Source organism: Muscardinus avellanarius (genome assembly GCF_963383645.1).
Source record: "Muscardinus avellanarius genome assembly, chromosome: 7".
Classification (NCBI taxonomy): domain Eukaryota; kingdom Metazoa; phylum Chordata; class Mammalia; order Rodentia; family Gliridae; genus Muscardinus; species Muscardinus avellanarius.
Genome location: NC_137793.1, coordinates 57,044,858 through 57,052,387, shown reverse-complemented (window position 1 = coordinate 57,052,387; position 7,530 = coordinate 57,044,858). Strand labels below are relative to the sequence as shown.

Genomic DNA, 7,530 nt, shown 5'->3' with positions numbered 1-7,530 from the left:
GCTGAGATTACAAGCATATACCACCATACCTGGCTTTACCATCACCTCCTCACAGACTGAAATGCCTTCCTGGACTGATGTTCTTGCTTTCATTCCCCTGTTCTCAAGATGATTTTCTTTGACTAGTATCCATAGAGACCAATTTAAAAGACAAATCAGCATATAATGCTTTTGGAGTCAAATCATACCAATGGGTTCTCATTTTACTTAGGATAACATCAAAGTCCTTTTTCATGACCCATATATGGCCCTACATGGTTTGAGCTCCCACTACCTCTTAAACATCAACTCATATCACTCTTACCTTACTTATTCCCCTCAAGCTACATTGATATCTGTGTCTTGAAATCCACCCAGTGCATTCCTGCCGCAGTGGTTTGACACTTGGTGTAACCTCTGCAATCGAGACTTCCCATGATCCGTACCCTCATTTCATTCAAGTTAACATCCATAGGCCTTCCTGATCCTCCTTTCCAAAATATATCATTCCATCATTCTTAACCTTCTTTAATTTGTTTGATATTTAATACCACCATTTGGCAAATTATACATGTGCATGATGCATTTACTGTTTGCTTATCTTTCTATTCCTATTGGAATGCAAACTCTGTAAGGTCAGGGACAACATAGTTCCTTGCTCTGTTTCCAGCATCTAAAACTTGAGTGACACAGCAGGTAATCAGTATTTGCTGAAATCATACCAAGTCACTTGGTATCCATCTGCATAATACACACTAACTTACCTGGATAACTCTGGCTTGTGGGCTCTTCCTCTAATAGGTATGACTGCTCTCTTTGTTCCAACTTGAAGATTATTTCTGGCTTAGGAATGCAATGCCCTGTGGGTGGAAAAAGATATGAAAATTGGGTGAAGCTAATTGATTTCAAAGCTTTTAAAAGAGGCAGAAAAATAAAAGAAAATACCATTTTTGTGTGTGGTGGCCAAATAGTTCTGATTAACATCTTAAATTTAAAGTTTAAGTATCATTAAAGTCAATAAAGCTTCCACATTTTAGCAACTAAAAAGGGCATGCATCCTAGAAGTCCACATAGAGGACAATTCCCACCTACCTACTGAGACAAGGTGGCTGTAGGTCTCCAGCATCACATCCCTATACAGGGCCCTCTGAGTAGAATCCAGATACTGCCACTCCTCCTGGGTGAAGCCCACAGTCACATCCTCAAAGGATAAGGATCCCTGAAACAGCACATTTGTGTTCAAATTTAAGTGACTGGAACTGGAAAACATGAAAAAGCTCTACAAGAACTATTGCAATATTCAGAGTTAATCATAATATGTCTACTTTTGCACTGAATATCTTGCTTAGAGAAAGAGAAATCATAATAGATATTCCCACTACTGAGATAAGTTATCAGTGTCAAACTACTATGTGCCTATGTACCACAAAGAACACTCCTACTTTGGGGGAATTTGAAAACAAAACTATGTTACTGTTCTCAAGGAAAATATGATCTAATAAACAGATACAAACATATAAACACCTAAGTACGATAAGATGCTATAGGTACCATAGTAAAAAGATGTGCAAAGGTGGCCAATCACATAGGGAGAGAAAAGTTCTATTCCTGCTATTGTTTGAGTCTCACTGAAGAGGTAAAGATTTAAGGGTTTTTGTTTGTTTTAGGTTTTTTTTTTTTGGTTGTTCCTGGGGGTGAAACCCAGTGGCTTTTCTACCTCAGGGCTATACTCCCAGACCTTATTTTATTTGGAAACAGGGTCTCACTAAGTTGCTGAGAGCCTTACTAAGTAGCTGAGGCTGACTTCAAACCTGTGTGATCCTCCTGTCTCAGCCTCTCAAGCACGGGTATTACAAGTGTGCGCCACCATGCCTGGCTGATTTAAGGTTTTTAAACAATAATACTGAGTTATTCATGAAACTGGAACAAGAGGATAGTATGGAGAGAGCCAATATATATGCAAATAAAAGAGTTAACAATTAGCAAAGAAAGAGTTAACAATTAACAAAGAAAACATCCTTTGAAGTCCGGTGTGGTGGCGCACATTTGTAATCCCAGTACTTGGAAGGCTGAGACAGGAGGATCCCAAGTTCTTGAACAACCTCAGCTATTTAGTGAGGCCCTCCACAACTTAGTGAGACCCTGTTTCAAAATAAAGAATAAAAAATTGGGCTGGGGATGTAGCTTGAAGGTAGATGCCCCTGGGTTCAATCCCTGATAAAACACACACACACACACACACACACACACACACACACACACACACTATACTTTGAAATGAAAATAATTATAGAGACATTCAAGAAACAAATTATTGAGTAATTCTAGACTTATTCCTATATAATAGAAGCACCCAAAACTCTTACTCACTCTTCTAATCTGGGAAACATTTTTAAAATAAATTGTAAACATATTATTAAATTACATAATAAAGTTATCAATCTATATATTAAATTTCATTCTTTCTTTTACATTAAAATAAATTTAGGTAGGCATCTGAATACTTCTTTTCATAATCCAGTGTACTGCCTTGTGCAATTCTGAGGTAATACACCTCCAAACTTCAAAGTATACTACTATTAATAGAGGTGAGTCAACAAGTCTTAGTTGACCTGATCTATTCAGGTGAGTCCTTAAAAAATGTGAAGTATCAGAAAAAAAGCTCCTACTGGCTTCAAGAAGCAAGACAGTATGAATGAATCTTATTTTTGCATGGAAATGAATTCTACCACATGTACATAGGAGGAACTCTATGCCTCCAATATGCCCCAGGCAATATCTTGGTTACAGCCTCATACTTAAGCAAAGGATCTAGCTAATATATTCCCAGACTCTTTACCCACAGAACTGTGATAATAAAAAGTGCTGTTTAAGTTGTACAATGTATGGTAGCTTATTATTAAGCAGTATAAAAGTAATACACCAGTGGGTATGAGGATTTGTTAGGAACTTAGAGTAATATAAGACAGTGTGGTATCAGTGAAAAAATAAACTAAAGAACCAATGGAACAAAGTTTACAGTCAATTACTACGCTACGAGGAGAGGTTTCCACATGCTCTTAAAACCCACAAGTTATTAGCTTTAAAAAAAGGGTTAGACCATTACCAATAATGGTACAAACAGACCTTATGAGATGTGTATAATAAACTAGCATATAAATGTAAGATCTCAACCTAATGGTGAGGAAAAACAATCAGTCAAATGCAGATGTAGAGACATGCTGCAACCAGGCTTGCAAGCATTGCTGCACATTGCTTGTTATCACTCCCAGAGTTTCTTACTTAACTGATTTGAAGTGTCATGAGCTTATTAGAATATTCTAAAAATTCCATCCAGATATACCACCCCTGGGTATCTTCCCAAAGGGACTGAAATCAGAGAACTATAGTAAGGTATGCATATCAGGTTCATAGCAGCACAATTCACGATATCCAAATTATGGTATCAACCTAGGTGTCTATCAACAGATGAATGGACTACAAAATTATGGGCTATACACACAATAGGATTCTATTCAGCAATTAAGAAGAGCAAAATTATGTCATTTGTAGGTAAATGAAAGGACCTGGAGAACATTGAGATTAGCCAGTCACAGAAAGTGAAGGGTCTTATGTTTTCTCTCACATGTGGAAGGTAGGGAATAATTAGGATATAAGGGAGATTTCAGATAATGGAGGAAAAATTGCAATGGAGTCAGGGAGGTGGTCTAGGAGAAGGTAAGGTAGGGGGAGAATCAATGAAGGAATCACTTCCATTGGCAGTGACTGTACATATGTGAGAACACTAATGTCAATCTCAATTCCCTGTATGGGAAAAGGAGGGGGAATTGGGGAGGGAGCTGGGGGAAAGCCCACCAAGTGCTATGTGCACGTATGTCATTATCACTATGATTTACATTCTGATATGAGACTATAATACCCCAATATAATATATATATAGTGTATAAAAAATTCCAGATGAGCTGGGCATGATTGGTGCATGCTTGTAATCCTAGTACTTGGGAGTACTTGGGAGGGTTATGGGTTTGCAGCCAGCCTCAGCTACTTAGTGAGGCCCTCCATAACTTAGTGAGACCCTGTTTCAAAATAAAGACAAGTTGATTATGTGTTTAATCTGGAAGAATAAACTAAGAAAAACCTGAAGAAAGAACAGTAAGGAAAGCTTACTTACCAAATACTAAACATATTATAAAGCTCCTATCATTAAAATCATGATATAGACACATAAATATAAATTCCAGAAGTAGACTCAAACATAACTGGAATTTGATAAGTGGTAAAGGTCATATCATAAAAGGAAAGAGCCGGGTTTGGAGGCACATACTCATAATCCCAGTACTTGGGAGGCCAAGACAGGAGGATCACAGGTTTACAGCCAGCCTCAGCTACTTAGTGAGGCCCTCCACAACTTAGAGAGACCCTGTTTCAAAATAAAGAATACAGCCAGGCGTGGTGGCGCATGCTTGTAATCCCAGCATTCGGGAGGCTGAGACTGGAGGATTGCGGTTCACAAACAGTCTCAGCTACTTAGTGAGGCTCTCTGCAGCTTAGTGAGACCCCGTTTCAAAATAAAGAATAAGCCGGGCATGGTGGCGCATGCTTGTAATCCCTGCGCTTGGGAGGCAGAAATAGGAGGATCACGCTGGCTTAAGAGACCCTGTTTCCAAAAAATAAAAAAGTATAAAATAGGTCTGGGAATGTAGCCAAGAATCCCAGAGCCACCAAAAAATAAATAAATAAGTAAATAAATAGAAAGAAAGAAAGAAAGAGAAAGAAAAAAGAAAGGAAGGAAGGAAGAAAGAAAGAAAGAATAAAAAATAGGGCAGGGGATGTAGCATGAAGGTCAAATGCCCTTGGGTTCCATCCCCAGATCCGCAAAAAAAATAAATAAAAATAAAGAATACAATAAGGGTGGGAGTATAGCTTAGAGGCAGAATGCCCCTGAGTTCAATTCACATTACCACAAAATAATAGTAAAATAGAATGAAAGGAAGCAATTTTTCATTAAGAGATCATAGGGGGAACCAGATCCGGCCCGGGAGCGGGTACAGGAGCGGGCCCAGCAGCTGCTGCAAATGCAACTATGGTAGAAGAGGGAGAGACGAAGCCGGCGACAGCAGTAGCAGCCACTCCTGCCGGAGAGGGAACATCTGCTGCTCCAGCTGCTGAGCCCAGTTCAGAAGAAGGCGAAAGCAGGGGTGCAAACTTAGTTGAAGTAAGCAGTGGTTTGGAGACAGAATTCTCTAATGAAAAAGATACACTAGAAGGCCCTGGGGATACTTCAAAGGTGATGGATCCTCAAGTGGTTTCTGTGCATGAAGAGAATGGCCGACAGTTGGGAGAAGTAGAATTGCAGTGTGGGATATGTACAAAATGGTTCACAGCAGACACCTTTGATATAGATACCTCATCCTGTCTATCTTTCATGGCCAACTATAATTTCCATTGAAATGTATGCCACCACAGTGGGAATACCTATTTCCTCCGGAAGCAAGCAAGATATTATACCATTTATTGATAAATATTGGGAGTGTATGATGACCAGATAGAGACCTAGGAAAATGACTTGGCCAAACAACATTGTCAAAACAATGAGTAAGGAAAGAGATATATTCTTGGTAAAGGAACATCCTGATCCAGGGAGCAAAGACCTGGAAGATTACCCCAAATTTGGACTTTTGGATCAGGATCTTGGTAACATTGGCCCTGCGAATGACAATCAAAAGCAAAGCAGCACCATGTCTACCAGTGGGAATCTAAATGCTCCCCAGTTAAAAATCTCTGATGACTGGCTAACTGTGGTTGGAGAGAAGGGCTACTCCATGGTGCGAGTCTCTCATGGAGTGTGGAAAGGTGCCTGGTACTTTGAAATCACTGTGGATGAGATGCCGCCAGACACTGCTGCCAGGCTGGGTTGGTCCCCGTCCCTACTTAACCATAAGGCTCCCTTAGGTTATTATAAATTTAGCTATTCTTGGAGGAGCAAAAAGGGAACGAAGTTCCAGCAGTCTATTGGAAAACATTAATCTTCTGGATTTTATATATAAAAAATATATAAATAATATAATATATATATATAAATAAAGATATATTAAAAAAATATATATATATATATATTTGGTGATACTGGGATTCCTGGAAGCCCTTCTGCCTCTGGGCTACACTTCCATGAGCTACACTCCCAGACCTATTTTATACTTTTTTATGTGGAAAGAGGGTCTCTTAAGCCAGCGCGGCTGGCTTCGAACCTGCGCGATCCTCCTGTCTCTACCTCCCAAGCGCGGGGATTACAAGTATGTGCCACCACACCCGGCTTTAGGATTTTATATTAATCTTCCTGAAGACAAGGAGACAGCCAAGTCACTGCCTGACACTTACAGAGATAAGGCTTTGATAAAGTTCAAAAGTTATTTGTATTTTGAGGAAAAAGACTTTGTGGATAAAGTAAAGAAGAGCCTAAAGCAGACTCTCCATAGCAAGATAATATTTATAAAAATGGTGTCAATCAAGGTGTGGCTTACAAAGATATTTTTGAAGGAGTTTACTTTCCAGCTATCCCTCTGTACAAGAGCTGCAGAGTTTCCATTAATTTTGGACCATGCTTAAAGTATCTTCCAAAGGATCTCAGTTACCATCCTATGAGTGACATGGGTTGGGGTGCTGTGGTAGAACACACTCTGGCTGATATCATGTGGAGACAGAAGTGGATGAGAGACGCAGTCCCCCCTGGGAATCTTGACCAGCTGGGAGTTATTACCTTACTGTATTTTCTAAGGAGTGAATAATCTTGTCCAAGTAACTGACTTATTTAAAGAGATTTTCTTCTGTGGGCATTGACTGTATACCTGACTTTTATGGAGGTGGTTGAGCCTCTTTCAGAGAATAGCTAAAATGAATGGCTATACATTCCTTATAGGGACACAGGCACTTGTGTGTGTGTGTGTGTGTGTGTGTGTGTGTGTGTATGTGTGGTGCTGTGGATTGAATTCAGGGGTAATCTACCTCCAAGCTATACCCCCAGCCTGATTTTTTATTCTTTATTTTTAAACAGGACCTCACTAGGTAGCTGAGGCTGTCCACAAACTCTATTCTCCTGTCTAGCCTCTCAAATACTGGGATTACAAGCATGTGCCACCTTGCCCGGCAAAATTGGTTTTTAGTAGAGGTATTAGCCCTTTCTTTGTTGAGTTGCACATACTTATTCCCAACATGTTGGTTTTATTAATGAGTTTATTTCTAACTTACTTAACCATGCAGCATTGTTTTTATTTTTATTTGTAATTTCTAATTTTATATAGACATATTTGTCAAAATTGTCATTTAGTACATCTGAGTTTTTAGTTATGATTAGGAAACTTTTGTTTTGATTTATTTATTTATTTATTTTGGTGGTACTGGGGGTGGAACCCAGAGGCTTTCTACCTCCGGGCTATACTCCTAGACCTTTTTTTTAAAATATATTTTATTTGGAAACAGGGTCTCACTAAGTTGCTGAAAGCCTCACTAAGTAGCTGAGTCTGGCTTCGAACCCACGTGATCCTCCTGTCTCAG

General features: G+C 39.2%; 1 pseudogene across 1 annotated transcript; it reads left to right on the top strand.

The window, feature by feature from the left end:
- The first annotated feature begins 5,017 nt into the window (after positions 1-5,017).
- LOC308265079 (set1/Ash2 histone methyltransferase complex subunit ASH2-like) lies at positions 5,018-6,718 on the top strand (annotated as a pseudogene). Its single transcript has 2 exons — positions 5,018-6,020; positions 6,259-6,718. The product of its transcript is annotated as a set1/Ash2 histone methyltransferase complex subunit ASH2-like (transcript).
- Positions 6,719-7,530: the final 812 nt, after the last annotated feature.